Genomic DNA, 21767 nt, shown 5'->3' on the forward strand with positions numbered 1-21767 from the left:
TCCTCTTCCTCTTCCTCTTCCTCTTCCTCTTCCTCTTCCTCTTCCTCTTCCTCTTCCTCTTCCTCTTCCTCTTCTTCTTCTTCTTCTTCTTCTTCTTCTTCTTCTTCTTCTTCTTCTTCTTCTTCTTCTTTTTTTGTACTATGAGGCAGGTGGCAGCACCACTAAGCTAAATCTCCGACCCCTCCTCACATGTTTTGGTTACCAGTGTTCTCCAAATATCTCTTTGGAAATATTCTCTACTATGGATTGTCTTTATTTCTCTTAAAAGTGTCCTTCAAGAAAAAATTTTTTATCTTTTTAGTTTTAATAAAATCCAGTTAATTTTTTTAAAGACCATGCTTTTTATTGATGTATCTACAAAGTCATCATCAAACACAAGGTCACACATTTACTCTCATATTTGCATCTAGAAATCCTATTTCTTTCTATTAAATATAAATTTTATTGTGCATATTTAATATATAAATAATGATGTTAAAAGACAGCATCTTATAAAATGGTTATATTATGAAATTTTATAGAGTTTTGTGTTTAGTCTGATACAGTTTGAGGCAATTTATGTGAAGTGTGGGGAATAAGGTGTGTTCTCCAATGTTGCTCTGCTCATTTTTCAGAATTCATTTGGCTGTTCTAGTTTCTTGGTCATTCCAAATAGATTTTAGAATCAATTTATGGACAGCTATAAAAGTACTAGGGAGATTTTGATTAGAATTGCATCTAATACTTTCTCAAATCAGGAAGCATCACATATTACTAATATTGAACCTTCTAAATCATGAATATGAGCTATATCTCCATTACTTTGGAAAATCTTTCATTTCCTTTATCAATATATTGCAGGATTAGGTATAAAATTATCTACATATTTTGTATATTTAAACTTATAGATTTCATTTTATTTTATGTTGTTATGATAAACATTAATTTATATTCATTTAGTGTTTTAATATTTAATTATTCCAGTGTTTCCTTGCAGCTATAGAGGAACTGACAGGGTTATGTATATTGACCTTGTACCCTGTAGTGTTCTTGTTAAATGAACTTATTACTTCTACAATCTTTCTCACACATTATTCAGATTATTAGGTAGAAAATTGCATTGTCTCTAAAAAATACTTTTCTTTCTTTATTTCTAATAGATGTGCTTTTTATTTATTTTTCTTGTTGCTTGAGCTACAACTTCTCGTATAGTAGGGAAGAAGACTGGTGAGAAACAACATTTTTTTCTTTTCCCCAATCTTAGGTGGTAAATATTCAGTGTGATGTTACCAGAGGCTATTTGTTGTTATCCCTTGTTAGGTTAAGGAGATTCATTTGTGCATGTATGTTGCTGAGAGGTTTTGTTAAGAAAAATATGAAAATTCAGAACTGCTTTTACTGCATCTATTTATAAGATTTTATAGTTTTTCTTTAGCGTGTGTGCGTGTGTGTGTGTGTGTGTGTGTGTGTGTGTGTGTGTGTGTGTGTGTGTATGTGTGTGTGTGTGGCAGCTAGCGTAGAATGTCGGTTCAATTGTCTTTGGGATCTGCCCAAGGGATTGGTGCAGCAGACTTCTGGATGTGTCTGAGTGGGTAATGGGGGCATAGCCTTGGAGTCTGTATGTATTCTCTCACTCCTTGCTCTACGACACTGTGCCTCTGCTATGCTTCCTCACAGCCACGAAGTGAACAGCTTTGTCCTTCCATGCCCTTTTGTGATGGTTATTTGTTCCCTGCAGCCCGACTACCATGCCTTTGATCCCATGAAACTAAGAATAAAAGTAAACCTCCTTTAAACAGATGGGACAGTGACTAAGACAAAAAAATGGTAACACAGAAGTGGGGTCCTTGCTATGAGTGTGCATGGCCCTGTGGTTTAGAAGTATTTGGACCTAATTTGCAGGAGTTTAAAAGATCGGGAGATGTGTAGAAAAGCCCAATGATGCTGTGAAAAAAGCCTGATGGGTGATCCTGGCTAGTACTCAGAGGACCAAAATGCTGATAGAAATGAAGACAAGTAAAGGCCAAGCTCAAGGAGTTTCAGTTGGAATAAGTGCTCCATTGGCATTTGGATTAGAGGCTATACTTTGGTAAAAAAAAAAATTATTTTCCTATATTTTGTTTCCTGAAACTTTATAAGAGACTGTGATCAGAGAAAGTGGACTAACTGATCGGGTGGAGAAATTCAGAGGAAGACCAATATTCAAGCTTGGAAACTGCTGGCTGTTTTAGTCAGATTTAAAGTGAGAATTAGGTGGAACAACAAAGCAGAAAAAAATCTGAAAACTTAAATTTTGCCCCAGAAGAAACCATGTGTAAAGTTTAGGGCCAAAGGAAATGTGGCTGTTGAAGAAATCAGGGCCACAAAAAAGAAACCAAATACTTTAAACTGGGACAAGAGGAAAGAAAGCTTGAATGTATCTTAGAAAGGAAAAAGATCCCATCTATCACAAACTCAAGGGTGCAAAAGTGTACACCTTTCATTTGAGAGAGTGTTCTTGTGACCTTGAAGAAGGGTCTCCTGGGAAATTGTTTCCCCAGCATTCATTTCACTGTGGTAAGAAATTCTGGCACTCAGATGGTCCAAGAGGATCTGACTACTGCTTTTATTGACAGCATATTTTAACAGTGTTCCCATGATGCTGGTTTTACCAGTGTGCAGAACGCAAGAGTTCTGAAGTCCTGGAGGCCTCTAATCACACTTCAGAGGACATCCTGGAAGGCCAGGCACGGAGCCCCTGAAAAGGCAAGGCATAAAGCTGTGAGAGTAAAGCCAAAGGTGCAGTGGAGACCAAAGGAACCTGGAGATACCAGAACTTTCGGACATCTGGCACTGAAAGCTCCAAGCTATGATTGGAGGCAGCCCAAGACAGAAGGTGTAACCAGCAAGGCAGTAGGAGTGGGGCTTCCCAAGCCCTTTGGAATTCACATCTTGTCACCACGTTCCCCAAATGTCAGATATGGAGCTACAGTATTTTGTGTTTGTCCTGCTGTGTATTGGTCTTGCTTTGATCCTGTCATTTTCTATTGCTCTAGTTTTCCTTTTTGTGATGAGAATGTTTACCTAGGCCATTGTACCTTGGGATTAATAACTTGGTTGTTTTTTTTAATTTTTGAAAAATAATTTTAGTAATAAATATCACAGATTACCTTTAAATAATGGTATTCTTCACTAAGGTACAAAAACCTATAAACTTTTCTTTTGCTCATCTTTTTGGCATTAATGTTATATATTTTACTTTTATGTGTGCTACAAATTTGTAATGTTATTATTTTGCTTTAGATAATTAATTTTTAAATATTACAAGTGAGAAAACAAGCCTTTTATATTTGCCTTTATTTTTAAAAATTCTTATTATGTTTGTGAAACATAGTTACATTTATTTTATGATATTTGTATAAACTGAAAATAGTTACATTTGTTATATTTGATTTGCCTTAAATTTAATCACTGTTTTAGAATTTCACTTTTTTTTTAGATCTAGGTTCCTTACCAGGGTAACTTTCTGGATCAAATTTTTCTGTTAAAATTTTTCTTTAGAATAATTTATTTAATTTTATTAATACATGTTTGCTGATCATAATGATTACATTCATCATGGGGAGTTGGTACAAGTACATAACACATTTTAGTTTTTTTTTCCCTTCTCTCCTTTTACTCTGTCTTTTGGGTTGCATCTGCAAAAGACCTATCTCTTTATTTCTTATCATCTATCTTTTATTTTGCCCTTTATTTATACTTTGGGTTTCTCATATAAGATAACCATGTGTTATTAAAAGAAACTTAAAGGAATAATCTTAAGAGTGTGAATTCTCCCATCTTTGGAAAAAGCTTTTACTTCAATCATTTTTGAAAACCATTTTCCCTGGACCTAGAGTTCTTTGCTCATAGTTTTCTTTTTTTATAGTACTATCACACATTTTGTTTGAATTTCATGACTTTTTCCAATAATGTTCTTTTTCTCTTCCAGAATCCAATGTAGTTAATTTTTATATCTCCTCAGTGTCTCCAACTTTTGGCAGTGTTTTGTGATCTTGACATTTTTTGATGAGTATAATCAATCAGTTTTTAAAGCTATCAATAAAGCACATCCTTCATCTAGGAGTTCTGCTTCAATTCCAGTCATCTGCATGTTACCCCTTGGGAATATGTAAATAACAGGCTTTAGGTCCACTTTACAGATTTGGAGAGTTTTTTTTGTTTGTTTTTTTAATGTTTGGCTTTTATCTCGGCTATTTGACTGCCTTTAATGCCATTCTCCTCTTGATCACCAACACTACATATTTTAAATTTTTAACGGTCTAAATTTTATTTTCATGCAACCCTTGTATGACATATCATCTTACTTTGTAATTTATACGTTACATCCTTTATAATTACATCTTGGCCCATTATTTTGATTAAATGCTAAGGATTCAGAGAGAAGAGTCATAAAGAGAAAGAGAATAAATGAAGTAGCCATAAAGAGAAGAACAGAAAAAAGTGTATGCTGCTACAAAGAAGTAAAGAGATCAGCAACTTCAATCTTTAGGCTTTACGAATCATTTTTATATCTTCGGAGGCTCTGTTACATTACACAGAGAATAGTAAAAACCCTTCTGACACTTTCTTCTGGTTCCTATCATAAATCATTTTCAAAAATCTGTGTAGTATAAAATCATCTTTCCTTTATTTTTCAGTACTTTTTGGTTCAAAAAGGCACAATTTTGATGTTTTTCTTTACATTCTCCAAGGGTGGGTGCTCTATCCCAAGGGTTTGCCAGCCTGCAGACTGTGTGGAATACCTTGGGTTCCTTGCCCATTTCCTTGGGCACTGCTAGAGTCTTCTTAAATCTGCAGAGGAAAATATCAGTGGAGTTGGAGCTGATTTTCCAAAGTGGTTCAGACTTTCACCTGGCATCTCTCTGTCGAATGAATGACAAGCTCTCCTGCACTGCCTCACTGTTCAGTTTTTTGACTTTTCAAACCATGTGGGATGTAAACAATAGACGTCCTCCATGTGAACTGCTGCCAGATTCCTTCTTACGTCAACTCACAACAATTTACTTTGGGTAAACGCATCACCCACAGAACAACGTGCCATTATTTTCTTCATGTTTCATTACTTGTTTTCTGAGACAAAGTTGTTCTGGGTAGATCATTTACACAAAAGATGAGGCAGACAGTTAAAATGAAATTCTAATACGATGGTCAGGTCAATCTCAGTTCTTTTCAAGGCTAAAATGATTTCTAGTCAGTAGGACGGGAGGAGAAGTTTGCTCTCTACACTTTCAGAGATGAGTAGAGCTGCTTATCCAGGATGCAAAGGATAGTCATGGATTCTTTTTCTTACTTTATTTATTAATGCATTGATTCAACGAATATGCATATTGGATCATTATTATGTGCAAAACACTATGCCTGGCTTTGGTGCAGGTTCCCTGACACTGAAACTGAAATTCTCAGGAAACTGGCAACCGACTAGAGTACAAGTCGCCTAAGTAGTTCCCCAGTGACCAGAATTGCAGCCCCAAGGTGCTGGGCACTGGGCAGTGGGTTGTAGTTCTTGTGTGTTTATGCTTGAATGAGACAAACAGTGGGAAGTTTCTGACCCGATCACAGGGGCCAAAGTGAGTGCTGAGTCCCAACCTGGTTCTGTAGTGCTCCTCATATGGCTAAGGGCGATGCCAGACCCCCTGGGAGTTCCACCAATGCTAAGAGGTGCCTGAAATATCTCCTCCAGGAAGTGGCTGGAAATGGGCAGTGTACCACTCTTCCAAGTGAAACCCTTTCTCTTTTCCTTCCTTCCTCCCTGCCTTGTGCATGAAAGTTGTCTGTTAGGGGGAGGAAATAGGTGGAAACCAGAGTAAACCAATTTTCTTAGAATGTATATTCAAGAATTTAAAAAAGAGATATTTAAGTGACTACAGTCTTAGGTTGACACATTGAAAGCTCCAGACCTACTGTGAAATTATTTGACCACCCTCCGGGGTGGGTTGTTCTACGGAGGGCTCACTTGGTAGGAGATAATTAGCCAAGCGTTCAGGGTTATTGCAAGAGCCCTGGCCATCCTGGCTAATTTCTTTACATTGACATTGGTAAGATATCTCAGCATGCACTGGAGATTGAACCTAAGGCTTTTGGGACCAACTGGGACATAAATGTGCTTCCTAGTTAGGTCAGATTAGAGAGTCAAGCGGACCAGGGAACAAAATACCCACAGATGCTTCCCTCAGACTGATATTACGGACTTGGAGTGACAACCTATGGACAAAACACAAAAAGAAAGCTAACATGAAAAAGTCTTTTTGTTTCATTTTGCCACAAGCCCTCAACCTCACCCCATCCATCTTCTGGCCAAAGTGTGGATCATAATGAGAACTGGGTGTGTCAACTGTTCATTGAATTTGTTTATGATAAAAGGCTGGGCTCTCAGGAGATAAATTACACTTCGTGTTGGTGACAGGGCCTGGTTGTCCTGTTTCCCCTAAAAACTCAGGGACTTAATCCAAAAAAGAGATGGTTCACCTCCAATCCCCTCCTCCACACAAGGTCTTTTGGAATCCCTGTCCTCAGCCTATCATACCCAAGACTGGAGCTAGTGCCGGCCGAGGTGGGCCCAACTCCTGGCGCTATGGCAGCAGCTGAACAAAGGGAGAAAGCCAGCCCTTTTCCTTGGCTCAGGAGAAAATTAGAAAGGCACAACTCCCTGCGTCTCAGTAAAACAGAGAGGTAATCATAAAATGTTCATGCTGTGGCTTAAAGTGAACCCAGTGTAACGGTAGGAGCCAATTATTTCAAATCTTAGCTAATTGACACATTTATGTTTGGCTCTCAATTTAAGCTGGTATCCTTTTATTTAACTAACATGCTTACAACATTTCTTATGGATTGTAAATTCTTAAACTACAACTACAATTACAATTGCTGTTTTCTCTACTTTCTGCAGATGTTAAAATAAGAGTACCAATTCAAGGTTACTTGAAAATTTGTTGACCTCCAGTCAAATTTAAAAATGTAACAATCTGGGACCAAAGGAGAAAGAAGGAAAGTATAACCACAATTTGGAAAAATGTTTTTTAAATCAGAAGTTGGGCCAGGTATTTAGCTCAGTGGTTCCACTGCCTGCCTCCCAAGTTCGATCCCTAGTACAAAAAAAAAAAATAATAATAATTTGGGCTAGTTATAAAAGCTACACAGACCCTTTTAACTTTTTTTTGTTGGTTGCTCAAAACATAGTGAGTTGGAGAGTAGGAGAGCCTAGTGACTCTCATCACATGGGAGAGGAAAGGGGCAGCTCATGGCCTCTGCTTTCCTTGATCTGTGATCTATAGTTAAATTAAAAGTGGACTTTTTTCTCCATAGGTAAATTAGAAAATAAAAAGACAAAACCTCAAAGCTACCCTCCACTCTTTCTGGGTATAACTCTATATAGTAAGAGATTTTTCTCTTCCATCTCCTTACTGGTGTTGATTTATTGTAAGAAATGTCTGCTCTATTTGGTTACCCTAAAAAGTTCTTACTAGTTAATTTATAATGAATCCACAGCAGATTATTATAGCTACAGCTCAACTTAGCCAATATCTCTCAAAGTGCACTCTGATCTAAAAGTAATTATTTGTGTGTCTTTTTTCTTTTTTGGCTCATCGATTTAAGGTACCTAAAGCAACTTTATTGTTCCTTTTATTTTTCACCGACTCTTTTGTCCTCTCACATAAAAACTGGTTACCTAGGGTTTTAGAAACAGTGGAGTCCACTTAAAAGGTACAGGACGAGCATTAAGGAACTTCAGAGTCACATAGGAGTTACTAATAGAAACCTTAGAATCTAGAACGTAAAGGTTACATATGATTTAAACTGTGTATGTTTCTATATATGAGTCTTAAATGATATAGTCTGCTTAGGTTCCCTTACAAATAAGTAGTCACTCATGATAGTAGCTCAAATGCTTTTGGGTCACATAGCTTAGCAGTAGACTAATTTAAATCAGTTGATAAGAATAAGAATATTTCAAAGATTGGTGACATGTTTCCATTCAGATTGTTAGATAACCCAGTTAATCAAGATAATATCCAAAATTAATTTCATAAATATAATGCCTATTGTTGTTTGTGTGCAATAATAAGAGTTTTTCTTTGGTCAAAGATAATATATAAAATAGTTTAAAATGTTAACTGTTATGATATGTCATATAAAGCAATTCTTAACCAAGTTTGAAACCCTTGAACTTGGGGAACAATTAGACTAAACTCCTCTCTGAGGTTGAAAGAGCAGCTGTCTAGACCAAAATCTGTCCAGTTTCTCCACTGAGGGTGCCTTTTTTTTTCAGGGTCTTATGGTGCCACACCCCAGCAGTTATTAAATAAATTATTATGATATACTTAAGCTGGTTACAAGTAAAAGGCTAAGTTTTCTGTGCCTAAGACAAAATATTTTCTGATTCAGATGCTCTTAGTTAAATTTATATCAATTGGCTTTGATTAAATATACATTTTGTTATTGTATAAATGAGACACATTTGTGTTGGGTAAGAAATCTGTATGCAGTCATTAGCACTGTTTTCAAAATTTGTAAGAGCTCTAAAGATGTTCTTTAATCCTTGTCAATAAAGAATTGACAAGAATTCTATATAAATCTGTCAAAACACCCTAAAACTATGTATAATTCTGTATAAATCTGTCAAAACACCCTTAGTCAAAACTAACTAAATATTTGTAAAGATCTCTATATGGTTGTGATACTAACTATTGATAACCTTGTGGTATATTAAATAACTTTATGCTTTCCCCAAGTGTATAGATCTTTTTAAGATGTAGGACTTTAGAAAGATATCTTATCATACTGGTAACCCTCAAACTACAGTTGTTCAAGATGAGACATTTTTTCAGTTTTATGTTTATGTGATTGTTATATAATCTGTGATGGTAGTTTAGTGTGCCTATACCTCATACAGTTGTGATGATCTCATTATAAGCATTAGAGATTAGACATTAATAACTTTAATAATCTGTAAAGTATATCCATAAAGTAATCAACCATGTTTTACTTAACTGTCAGGCTGGTAACAAAAAGTGGTTAAAAGATAAAAAATTAGGTAAAAGTTTTGTATGTCATTTGATATCTTGTACTTATATAAAGATAACTGACTAAAAAGTCATTATATACTGATAAAAATTTAAATGTGTTTCAGAAACAACAAAATTAATAATTATAAGGACATCATGATTGTCATGCTAATGTGTTATGCTGTCCTCAACCTCAAGTTGTTTCTATAAAACTTTATAATTATTATCTGTTAATATATGGTAGGGATTCAATTTCTAATACAACCACAATTGGTAAGGACTAACAGTTCCTTGGTCACATTACGTATATCCAGGCATTTGATATCTAGATAAGATTAAACCTACTATTGTTCCTGAAATACTGGTTTAACTGATATCCTGGGTGCTCAATAACTGAAGTTTAGGCACCAAAGCTCAAAAGGTAACTGGTCTAAGAGGGCAGCCAATATTTTGGTCCTGGCCCTCCAAGGTCCACAAGGACCCAGGATAGGAGGAGACTTATCCTACAGATCCTACAACTTTGGTAGGTCAACCAACACCCTGAGCAAGGAGACTGTTAGACACCAAAGAACAGGAATCAAGCGAGGCACCGTGTGATACCAAGGAAGGTCACTAGAGAGAGAAATGTCTTCTGTGCCTCCCCAGGAAACTACATGGTCAAGCAAGACTGTGACCCATTCTGGCTGTGAACACCGACAGAAGAGCTGAGGAGCCCTACGCACGATACCACAAATAACCCCTGGGAAGTCTTAACCGACCTTGATATTTGGTAAGAAAAAAAAAGATTAATTTTGGGTTAATACTAATCTCACTTTAAACTCGGTCTTAAAAACCCAGCAGAAATATATAACCAAACACATAAAAGTTATAGTACTGTAGACTGACATAAACAGGTGGTCCCATCTCTAACTCCTGCTGGCAGCTTCCATCTACATCAGGAGAAAAGTCTAAGAGCCAGCCAGTTACAAAATTGTCCTTTCCGCCCTAATGCTCGTGCTTTGATCTCAGTGCTTTAAAGTAAAGTCTAAGAGCCAGCCAGTTACAAAATTGTCCTTTCCGCCCTAATGCTCGTGCTTTGATCTCAGTTCTTTATTTATTCTTGCTTAGAGACTGCCCTTACCCAACCAGCTTCTCCACCTTATCTGGCTAACGTGATCCAGGTGCAGGAACACTACAGAGAATGAACTTCTGCTCAGAGTTTGAAGAAAAAAAGAGTACAAAGATATGAGAGGGTGGAATTGTGAGAAACCGTGGCCCTGCTTTTGTATTGAAGCACACAAACAATAGCACCTCCATTTTAAACTTTATTTCCCTCTAGGCTGCCTTCCTCCACCCCATGCACCAGCATTGCAGCTGTGATAGTTACAAGTAACATCTGTGGCTTGGACTCCTGGAACACCTAATTGCAAGGACATTCATTTCCCCATGCTCCAAACCCCCTTTAGCAACCCTGTCGGGCAGCCCTTCAAAGGGCTTTCCCCCTTTTGAAAGGGGGATTTAAAGGAGGTTGGAAACCTCATTCTGAGACAGATGCAAGAGTTAGACTCAGCCTTAACCATTCTACACCGATGGTTTAAGAAATGATTACCCACGAGTCTAACCACAGGTCACTCTTTCAAGCCAAGGGATGCTGTGTGGATAAAGGAATGGAACGTCCAACCCTTCTGGAGTGGCTCATTCACTGGTATCCTATCTACTCCCACTGCAGTAAAAGTAGCTGAGATAGTCCCCTAGATTTACCACAGCCGAGTGAAGTCAGCGTCTCTGACTGACAGTGCACCCCTGACTCATTGTGCTGTGTAAGCTGACGATCCAGAAGAAGTGGACCGTGACCTCAGGAATACCACTGAAAGACAACAGCCACTCCAGCGGCTGACTAGTCTAGGCACAGCGGAAGCCTGAAGGCACTGCCAACTGGCAGTACAGGTGGACCGCATACTTTTTGTGCCTATCTGTAATGTACTGCCACCTCTTACTCTTAACTGTACTTGGGTCTCTGGCCCTGCTTTTTGCTATCGCCCTTGTTGAGACCACTCCAGGGGACTGGAAATGTGGCGAGAGGTGCCTGCTGGCCCTCACTTTCCTCTTGTGCGTGGGATGTTTTGCTGGTATTGGCTGCTGTAACTGGGGCCCCATTGGTGAACCTGAGTTCCCCATCATGTGACCAGTGTATTCACCTAACCGGTTCAAGCCAGGGAATTATTTGAACTTTACCTCACCCACTTCTCACACTCAGGGAGGATCCGAAGGACCTGCACGCATAATAAGACAACCTATTCTGTCTGCCAACATGAAAATCAGTGCACTATTTCAATCCCAACTGCTCCCCCTCTGAGGAATGGTTTGAGGTCCAACACTCCCAAGGTGAAGGGCCATTAATTTACAAAACCCAGGTTACAAAGCCCCGCCTACCAGTATTGGTATTTTTTGATGTTGTGTTGCCATTAGTAAAATTTCCTGTGTAGACCCAAAATGTAGGGGATTACCATGGAAATGAAAATACAAGCTCAATAATAAGTATATTTTTGATCAGGCCTTCCCTAAATCTGTCTATTGTGGTGACTGCTGGGCTTATTTCCCCTATTGGAGTTGTATCTCCTGGGCCTCTTGGAAGGCAGTACACCTCCACACGGGGGCTGCCACTCTTAGCTGTGAATTGGGAACCTGTAACCTTATTAATTTCACTATGTGTAATACAGGAGAATCAAAGTGGAAAATGGTTTCTGGAGATCGATCTATCTATCTATCTATCTAAGGCATTGACCCAAGGACTGTATTACCCTTCAGGAGAGTCACTACTGTCTAAGTGGCCTCATTTTGTCAGGTTTTTTCCCCTCACTTTATGAGGAAACAGAAAGTGGCCCCGTTCCAATTCTGGCCACAACCAAAAACTTGTTTTTAGCTCTAGCAGAAACTGTAGCCAGACTCTGAAGGTATCTTCTTGTTTTGTATATGGGGGACCAACATGGGGCCAGTGGCCCTGAGGAGCTAGAGAATTAGATCCCTTTGAACCTTATATTGGCACAGAGTACACTAGTTCCACCTCATTGACTTGGCTTCTCAAGACCTTAATAATTAGAGGAAACTGTCTTGCTTGGTGGGGAGGATGGCTCAACGTTTCTGCAGGGAGCCTGACATGCCTGTGTTAAAGGTCCCACAGCTCAACTGCCCAGAAGACCCAATGCTGAGAATCCTCTGACTACCTCCCCCCTGGCCCAACTTTTCTCATCTAAGAGGTGTCTGGGATGACGTCGACACAGACATCAAATGGGGGACCCCAGGTGGACTGTATTGGGTAAACAGAAGAACCACATGTGCTGCACTTCCCCTAAACTAGTCAGGTCTTGTGTTTTAGGGCCTCTCTGCCCACCTTTCTTTTTACTCACATTGGCCAAAGGAGAACCTCTAAGAATCTAAGCATATGGGGACAGGGGGACCCATAGAAAACAACGTACCCTGCAAATTGGCAATTGGAAAGATGATGAACACCCCCCTGAGTTCAGTATTATGGTCCTGCTACCTGGGCAGAAGATGGGTCCTGGCTATTGTGTGCCTATTTATATGCTAAACTGCACACAGTTGTGGAAATTATAACTGTAATGGAGAGACAGAGAGCAGAGAAACCACCTGGGCCTGCCTGAACAAAGAAAGCTGTTTGATTCAGTACAAACAGGAAGACCGGCTTTAAGAAGAACCAGCTCAGAATGGGGGGAGAGTATAGATTTAATTAGAAAAATGGCTGTAGGTGGTTTCCAGGCACTGGTCAGAGGGTTCATTGTCTTGAGGAGTCTGGGGGCAAAGATTGGGTGGTCTGTGCTCCTTGGACCAGGGCAGTGTGAATGTTTTTCTCTGAACCCAGGGCTGGGACGTGATGATCTTCTCCCACCAGCACCAGGTTTGTCTGTAAGGCCTCTTCCCACATAGGTGGCAAAGTTTCAGGCCTGAGTATGTGGGGAGTAGGGGTGGCCAGGCTATGCCCTGTTCTCTGGCATGACAATAACTAATGAAACTGCCAAAGCTCTTAACTTGTTAGCCAAACAACAGACTGAAATGCACACTGCTATTTATCAAAATTGCTTGGTCTTAGATTATCTGCTTGCTTCTGAAGGAGGTGTTTGTGTAAAATTTAACCTAAGAAACTGCTGCCTACAAATAGATGATGAGGGAAAGATCACAGAGGAGGTTACAGATCAAATGAGAAACATCTCTCATGCTCCAACCCAGGCCCGGAAAAGTTAGGATCCCCAAGGAACTGTTTGGAGATGATTTTCAACTTTCAGGGGATTCAAAGCCTTCATAAGTATCATACTCCTGACTTGGGAACCTGTTTGATCCTGCCTTGCCTGGCTCCCTTGGTTTTATATTCTGTCTTCAAAAGAAAGATGGCCACATATGTGATGATGTTACGGAAATATAAACCTCTAAACCAGAATGATGCTCTTTGACTCAAAATAAGATGGGGTTGGAGCATCAAAGAGGGAATGTGGCAGGGTCTCTTTAGGTGTGTCAAGGTGGAAACTTCTTACAGTGTAGCGATGCCAGACTGTGTTTGCAGTGTAGACCTGATGTGACTCTGGAATATAAATCATACCTGAGCAGACTGTAGAACGTTACTGTATAACCAACCAGACTGTAAATTGTTCGTATACGCTCACATCAAGGAGACAAAAACTGTGTGGAAGTGTGCAATGACATTACATTCAGCACTTAGTCTTTGAATAGGAATCCATGGTGTCAGTGCTGGCGTGAATAAAGCTGCTTCCTGGGAAAAAGGTCTAGGTGTCCCATCTCTCTTCCTGAAAATCCCGCAGCTGGTGAGCGTCAAACAACATTGGAAATATGTCACAGTTATTTCATTAAAAGGAGCAGAGTGTAATGGGAAGGATTCTTTGACCAAGGAGATAAAATATATTGCTAACTGTATTGAGTACAATAAATAGCACTGGTGTAGCAGAGTCCTACCAGGTCTTCATCATTCTTCTAATCTTTCAACTGCACAGTTCAGTAGTATCTAAACATTGTGCATAGCAGGTGGGACTTTATTACTATTATAATGCTCAAAACATTGATCTTTTTGGAAAGCAAATTGTGTTCTCTCCTAAATGAACAGGTTAATGCACTACTTATAACAGCAGAAGAGTTTCTAAGGGTTACTGGCAATGTCTGAATCTTTCTCTCATGTGAACACATTGTATTTTAACTGGCATTTTACTCTAACAGATGTATGGTTTGGACTGTGTTCAACTGCCTGAGAGATTAGAGGGTTTTTTTTCCCCCCAGAGCTAATGAAATTGTTTTGAGTCAACTAACTGTACTTGGGAAAAAATTTTTCTTCTTAAAGAAAAAACACCATACACCCATATCAAGACTTCTGTTGCTGCACAAATTCCTTTTTCCTATTCTTACTATTATAACTATGATACATCTAGTCAGTTTGGTTTTAAAAAATCTTGAAGAACTTTTTCATACTGTATATGAAAAAGTAGTTTGAATTCATTACAATGAAAGTCATAAAATACTTTCCATTACATTTTTTGTTCAATCCAGTGAGCCAAAATAATTAAACATCATGTATTATGTTAAGCAGAAAAAATCAGTTTTGTGGGCACTCGATGCTTAAAATAAGTAAGACCCAATGCCTGCACTAAATTCTACCTTTAGTTTCAATAGGAAGACACTGCACAGTCTAGAGTCCAATGCCACTGGAATCATCCAGATAAATCATACGGATTCTTCAGCACCCAACATCCATGACCATTGTTATGACTTGTATCTAGACGTCCCGCGAAGTGTCATGGACGCATAGGTGGGGCTTTTGTAGTGGATCGATAAGGGGTGTGTGAATATGCATTAAGGGTGTGCAATAAGTAAATTAGTCCACTAGTTGGTTTAGCATAGTTCTGGGTGTGGATAAAGCGAAGGCCCATTCTGGGTATGGGTGGCACTCTTCAAAAGGCTTGTGGCTGAATGGGATAAAAGAGAAACAGAGGCCTGCTGCTATTCCTACTGTCTCTTGCCTGCCCTGCCATGCACTGTTCCTCCTCTGTGATTTCCGCCCCCTGCTATGCTACTATGCCTTGGAGCCAGCCAATCGTGGACTGACACCTCTAAAACTGTGAGCTGTGATAAATCTCTCCTTCCTTTAACTTGTCAATGCCAGGTATTTTGTCTCAGCAACAAGAGAAGTAACTAAGACAACCATACTCAGGAAGTTGTGCTTGAGATTGAGCTAGATTCAGTGGGCAAACCCATTCCTAATAGAATGCAGTGAAAGTGATGCTGTGTAAATTTTTAGGCTGAATTTTTAAAAATCATTGTTGCTTCTACCATATATCTTTGCTTGTTTGTCTTCTTAATACTCCACGCTTTCTTTTGAAACACATATGCCATTTTGTGAGAAATCCAAACCACATGGAAAGACCCCAGGTAAGTCCCATGGTTGAAACTCTCAGCAAGGCCCCTGCTTCAAAATTTACCAGCCAGACACCAAACATAGTTACGAGAAAAGCTCCAAGTAGACTTTGTTCCCAGGCATTTCCATCATTCTAGGTCTTTCCGTTCTTCCACCTAAGGGTCCAAACTTTATAAAACAGGGAAAATCATCCACATTACTCTCTCTTCAAGTTCTGCAATACATGAAAAACAATGTGATTTTTTGTTTTGTTTTTTGTTTTACAAAGGGTAGTCAGAATACACGGTGAATATTTTTTTTTAAATTTTAAAAATTCTTGCTGTAAATCACACACTGTAATTTTCCCTAAAATATCTGCATTCACTTTGATCACGTTTGTCCCATCATTCTTAACACTTTTTGAAACAGTTTTGGAGGCTCCCTTTTGTGAGTGTCTTTACATGGCGTTACAAGAAATCCAGTGAATGTTGCTACCAAGTGACTTGGATTAGAAAGGCAGTCCTGTAAAAAATACTAGTGTGTCTTCATTCACCTTATTCACCAGATCTGGCATGGTATAATCCTGGTTCATCCCCGAGGCAAGATCATCATGAAAACTAAATGTTTAGAATCAATTTAGGACACTGAGGCAGCAGTGATATCACCACTGAAGACACTCATGAAAGAAGACTTCAAAAAGTGTCAGGAGTGATGGGGTGAGTGTATTTGAAGTACGAGGGACCGTATGGAGGGGGACTAATGGCAGTGTGTCTTTACTGTAGCAATTATTTTTAAAAATTCACATATTCACTTTCTTTTGATCACATCTAGTTTGTCAGTAAGTTTGGGATCATTGGTTTTGAGTAATCACAAAATAACTTTGTGCGACTTTTCAAATGACAGACTTCAATTAAACTGATGGTTTTGATTCACCCGTTAGTCAATTAATTTAAGTGATAACAGCCACAAGTAATCTGTGATTCACAGGTCGCATAACCACAAATAGCTTGTGATTCCATATCTTAAGTTTCCTTCTAATATCTTTTCTCTTTTCCAATGCAGCTTTCAGTGCTCTAGACCAAGTCTTCCTTTTCTTACTGGGACTGTTGTGATGTTTTTCTAAGAGCCGCCCAATGTCTGAACTTCCTCCAGGGCAAGCCAGAGTGCTTAGTTTTTGTTCTTACTCTTCATTCTTCAGAGTCAGCATCTTTAGGTTGCAGTCTGTAACTGATAAAAGGGCTCTGACCTACCCAATTTAAACTTAAGAAATTATACAGTTTTCCTTCCTTCTCTTATCTGGTTCTAGAATATTTGAAGAGTGCTCAAGGTGATCTCTTCAGAACTCATCTCAGGTTTCAGTAAAAGAGAAATCCAGTAATCCCAGGGAGATGTATGGAAAAACTCAGTAGGGGGATTGCTGGATCATAAGTTAGTTCTATTTTCATTTTTTAGGAACTTTCAAATTGTTTTCCGTAATGACTACTAATTTACATGCTCGCTGTGTACAAAAGTTTTGTTTTCTCTACATCCTCATCAACACTCGTTATTTCATCTTTTTCATGACAGCCACTTTAATAGCGTGCTGATATTTTATGGTAACTACAGTGAAAAATAATATGGTATATTATTAAAAAGTGCTAAGCGTGTAAATGCATTCTCAACACAACAGTGATAACCGTGAGGTAGCACATAAATTAATTGGTAAGATTTAGGTATTTTACATCTACTTTTAAATGTCATGGTGCACATAATAAATGCTTTAAAATAAAATTAGAAAATCTTAAAACTTGATTTTTAAAATATTAAAAATAAAATCTAATTTTATTTAAATTTAAATAATTTAAAAATAAAAATTTTAAATTTAAAAAATATAATTAAAATTATATTGATAACATAGTTCAAACAAGAAGAAATAGGAAGAACTAGATCCATTAAAATTGAGTAGAAAGAAGACTACTAAAATTAGAAGAAAATATTACAGGAATACTTTCCTAGTCACTAATTGCAACAGAATGCATTAATTTCAATTGATTTTGAACTATATAGAATAGAATTGCACTGTATACATGATTACCTATTCTTACACTTGCTCAACTTTATAAATAGGAGATTCATCTATATTCTTGGTATACGTATAAATTATTCATCCTCAGTCCTACAAGTCAGAAGTCAACAAACTACTCTTCTGAGACCAGTTCCATCTGTTTCCTATTCTTACATAATGCTTAATCATTTATATTTTTCCTAAAGCTGTTTTCATGCTGCAACAGAGTTGAATAGCAGCAAAAGTCTCTGTATGACCTCCACATACAAAATTTTTGCTACTTGACCCTTAAGAGAAAAAACATTGCTGACTGTGGTATACATACAGCATTCTATCATATACTTCAATTATATCAGGCATCTTTAAATATTTTCATGCATCCAACTATAGATCAATTTCTTTATGTATCTTCCCTTTCTGGGGAGTGAAATTACACAGACACTGGCAAATCAGAAATGTTGCCTAATATCAAGGTTTACTAATAATTTCAGAGATAATGGTCAAGTACAAGAGAAAAGGAAGGGATCTAGGATATCCTTTCTTATTCAGCAGATTCTACCTTATGTAATAGGAAAGTGCTATTTTCTCATTATCATAGATATAAGGGCTCTAAGTAAGATTTATGAGTTACCTTTTCTAGTAGAATATCTTATCTCTATCTTACATCTCAAAATATTATATAGCTTCTCTCCCATTTGTTAGGAAGTCATCCCTCATAAATCCATATATCTCATCTGTTTATGTAAAATGCTATTCTCTGTTTATGTTCTAGCAAGGAAAAAGACAATCATGAGGAAAAAATAGTTGTTTTTTATATAAATTTTGGAGTCTGAAATACTCTTATCTATATGAAAGAGAATTTTGAAGCCAAACAATTAACATAAAGACTGCTACCAGGCTGAGAATAATTTTGGTAAGCCTGGAAAACGAAACCACAGAAATTCTGTATAAATAAAAAGAGAAGAGATTAAACCAGTGGAGTGAAGACTATTACTGAAATACAACCTTCCAGGACCTGGAATCAAGAAACATGGAAAACAACAACCTGGTGAAGGGAGAGTAGAACCCTGGGAACTGGGAGAGAGCTGATGTGGAAACTAGAACCTTTAATAAGATATAAGAATACTTTAATAAGATATCAGTGTCAAAATACATTTCCTTATAAAGTTATGCTCCCATACAATTATAATGCTGTCAGTAGGAATTCAACAATTTAATAGTTTTCATGAAATTGTTACATAGACAGGTAAGGTTAATAGGAAGCTTGGAATATTTTTCAGTGTTTTAGTCAAACTGCAAGGATAAAGTGCCCTGAATGCTGAGGCAACACACATAGGAAATCAAATAGCACCATTTACGTGTCAGTAACCCTTCAAGTTCTGCCACTGCACGGCAGGCCCCACTGTGATGCTAAAGTAAGCTTTAGGCAACACAGTAATTACGTAATTTTTCTAATGCAACTTGGATTTCTTTTGAAGGTTAATTTTTGGTTTTGGCAAATTCTTATTTTTGGTCTTGACAAATTCTAGGCTTACCAAACTCTTGGCCTGATGTGCTTTCTGTGTATTTAGAAACTTCTTATTGTACTCATGACAGATATGTTCCATGTTGATTGGTATTTAAAATCCAAAAGGTGTCTTCCCTTTTACTCAGTGAGTTACAAAGTGCTCTGGGAGCACTGTTTTCCATTCTTCCTACCTATACATGTCACTTCATGTGACAGACATCTCAGAGAGGGCCTGAGGGCAAGGGCCCATCCGTGGAGGGCTGCCGGCCAGCAGGGGGTGCTGCACCGTGGCCTTGTAGAGCTGTCTGCCGCATGTTGACAGAGGGACACAGGTCTGGTGCAGGACCGGTAACCCTCCATTCAGCACCCTCTCTCAGTGTGGCTCCAAGGTCATGAGAATCTGGAGATACTTAGCACAATGCAAAGAAAAGAACGAAGCAGACTAGAAAGCTAACCCACTGTCCTAGGGAAAGGAACCTGCGTCTGCTAATATACGGTAAGCCTGAAGAGGGTCTCATCTCCAGGGAGAATCGACATACTAGGTTCAGCACCAGCCCCAAGAAAAGCTCATCGTTAACAAACTGCAGAAACAGTATGGAGTTTTACTCTGAAAGTAACTCCCTCTGCATGGCAGGGTAGAGTTGGCAAAGAAAACCAGTGCAGCTCCCTGGAAAGGGGTTAAGTGTTTAAGACTGAGCTACAGAACAACTACACTTCAGGGTTTCTGGCATTGCCTCACCACAGTGACTGGGTGAAAGATGACCAGAAGATATAGTCATAGAAAGGGTATAGGGTCTACGTAGACCCTCTGAGAAAGTTAAGCTCAGACTGACAATGACATGAGGGTTGTGCTGTCCGTGTGAGAAACCAGGCTGGACGCCTGTGGATTTCAGAGGGTATTCATTCTGAAAGTCTCAGCATTAAGTCCAGTGGACTGGTTGAGCCTCTGCCCCACTGCCATTGACAGAGCTTAGTGGTCTGTATGCTTTCCCCATGTGCTAGCAGGCTCAGGGATATGTCTTAGCTTAGGTGGCTGCTACAACCTGGGGTGTACAGACAGAGAGGCTTCTGGAGCACATGGTGGTGGGAGGCAGCTCACAACCCCATAGGCCATAAAGCTAGGCAGAGAAAGCTAGAAATCTATGAGTTGAAGTTCACAGAGGGACACAGAAACCTGGAATAGCTGGAGTGGATATAGCCCTAGGATGCACACCACTGACCAAGCACGCTCAGCAGGAAAAGTGAGGCAGGATTCTACATTTACATGCAAAACCATGCATGTGGAAACAAAATAAGTCTCATCATCCTTTTCCCATTTTTGGTGGCTTCTGGTACTGCAGACCCTGAAAAAAACCACTCATTCACAAACATGGGTCTTTTTCCTTCCTTTTTTTTTTTCTTTTAGGGGTTAGTTTTATTCTTTTTTCTCTTTTTCCCTTTTGTTTCTTGTTTTGTCTTTTATTCCTTTTTTCTGATTATTTTAAAACTTTTACTCTTATTTTTTCTTGTTTGTTCATTTGTTACTTTTATTTAATTTTAATAATTTTATTTCACACATTAATAGATCTTTTATCTCACTTTCATTTCTTCCATCTAATCTTCCTTTCCTTTCATTCCAACTTTACTTCTTTCATTCTCCCGTTTCACACCTCCCATATTTAGCAACACAGACATTCCTCGTTTAATGACCCAACGAATATTCCACAACTACATCATTAAACAAATTTGTCACTAAATGAGGAATTGTACATGCTACCTACAATTACAATATTCAGAACAAAGGAATGGTCAAAGGAAACTCCAACTTGATGACTTTGCTTTTATTTGCATAATTTATGCACTTAATACCGTAATGTATAAGAGAACATAAAATTACAGTAAAGTACTGTATGGTATAATCAGCAAAAATTATAGCATCTAAATATGTATTACACAAAAAAGACATTGAAGCTTTGTAAACAAGATGTACAAAACTGTACAAAAAAAGGTGTGTTGTAAGTCCAAGCGGTGGGTTCTAAGTCTCAACAGTGTATCTTAGTCTTAAGTCCAAATAGCTGCTAAACAGATAGGTTGATAGGCAAGGAATATCTGTAGTTTCTTCACCTATGCCATTATTTTTACTTAATTTTCTTGTATTTATTATTTATTGTATTATTTCATTTAAAATATGTTAATAGAAATAATATATGAGCTTTTGGGGGAATTTAATCTTCTTACACATCGTGGGCAACTTTCATTCAGAGGAAAGGAGGACTGGCTACTGTCCTCAGAGATAAAAGGGAGAGGGGAAAGTTGGTAGAACATTGATCAGAACATTCACCCGTACATTAGCACCCTTTGTAAGTCACTGTGTTCCTCTTTTTAGGAAGACATCAAAAGCAATGTCTGCTTTTAAAAGTATTTTTAAATACACTTTTTAGAAATGTGTCACAGTACCAAGATATGTAGTTTACTTTTAAAGGTATCAAGAGACTTTCTAAAAATCAAATAAGTACTTGCCTGAAATTATTTGCTATTAAGTGTTAGTGCCAAGGTTTTGAATCATTCTAATGCAGTGCTTCCCAACCTTCTTGCATTTTAGCACCCCGACGATGTTATTCTTATGGCCCATTAGATAAATTTCAGAGACAGTAAAGAAAGGCATTGCAGGACCCACACTATAGGACTTATGCAGTAATTTTTCCAGAAATCAGGGGGTGTGGGTAACAATTCTGGTTGGTATTCTTTCAGAAGTATGGTCTTGAGCAGGTGAAATCACCAGAATTGCATAGGGAAGAAGTTATGTGGCTTTTCCATATATCC

At 38.2% G+C, this 21767-nt stretch overlaps 1 long non-coding RNA gene across 1 annotated transcript in view; it reads left to right on the plus strand.

Moving 5' to 3' along the window:
• The window catches only part of LOC104849332, a 112977-nt gene extending 96856 nt beyond the window's left edge, over positions 1–16121 (plus strand). Inside the window, exons 3-4 of the long non-coding RNA XR_776726.3 lie at positions 9669–9792; positions 15980–16121. This is a non-coding gene — a long non-coding RNA (uncharacterized LOC104849332). The remainder of the gene's footprint in view (positions 1–9668; positions 9793–15979) is intronic.
• Positions 16122–21767: the final 5646 nt, after the last annotated feature.

The sequence above is a fragment of the Fukomys damarensis genome, unplaced genomic scaffold (genome assembly GCF_012274545.1).
Source record: "Fukomys damarensis isolate Sample0158 unplaced genomic scaffold, DMR_v1.0_HiC HiC_scaffold_21, whole genome shotgun sequence".
NCBI classification, from domain to species: domain Eukaryota; kingdom Metazoa; phylum Chordata; class Mammalia; order Rodentia; family Bathyergidae; genus Fukomys; species Fukomys damarensis.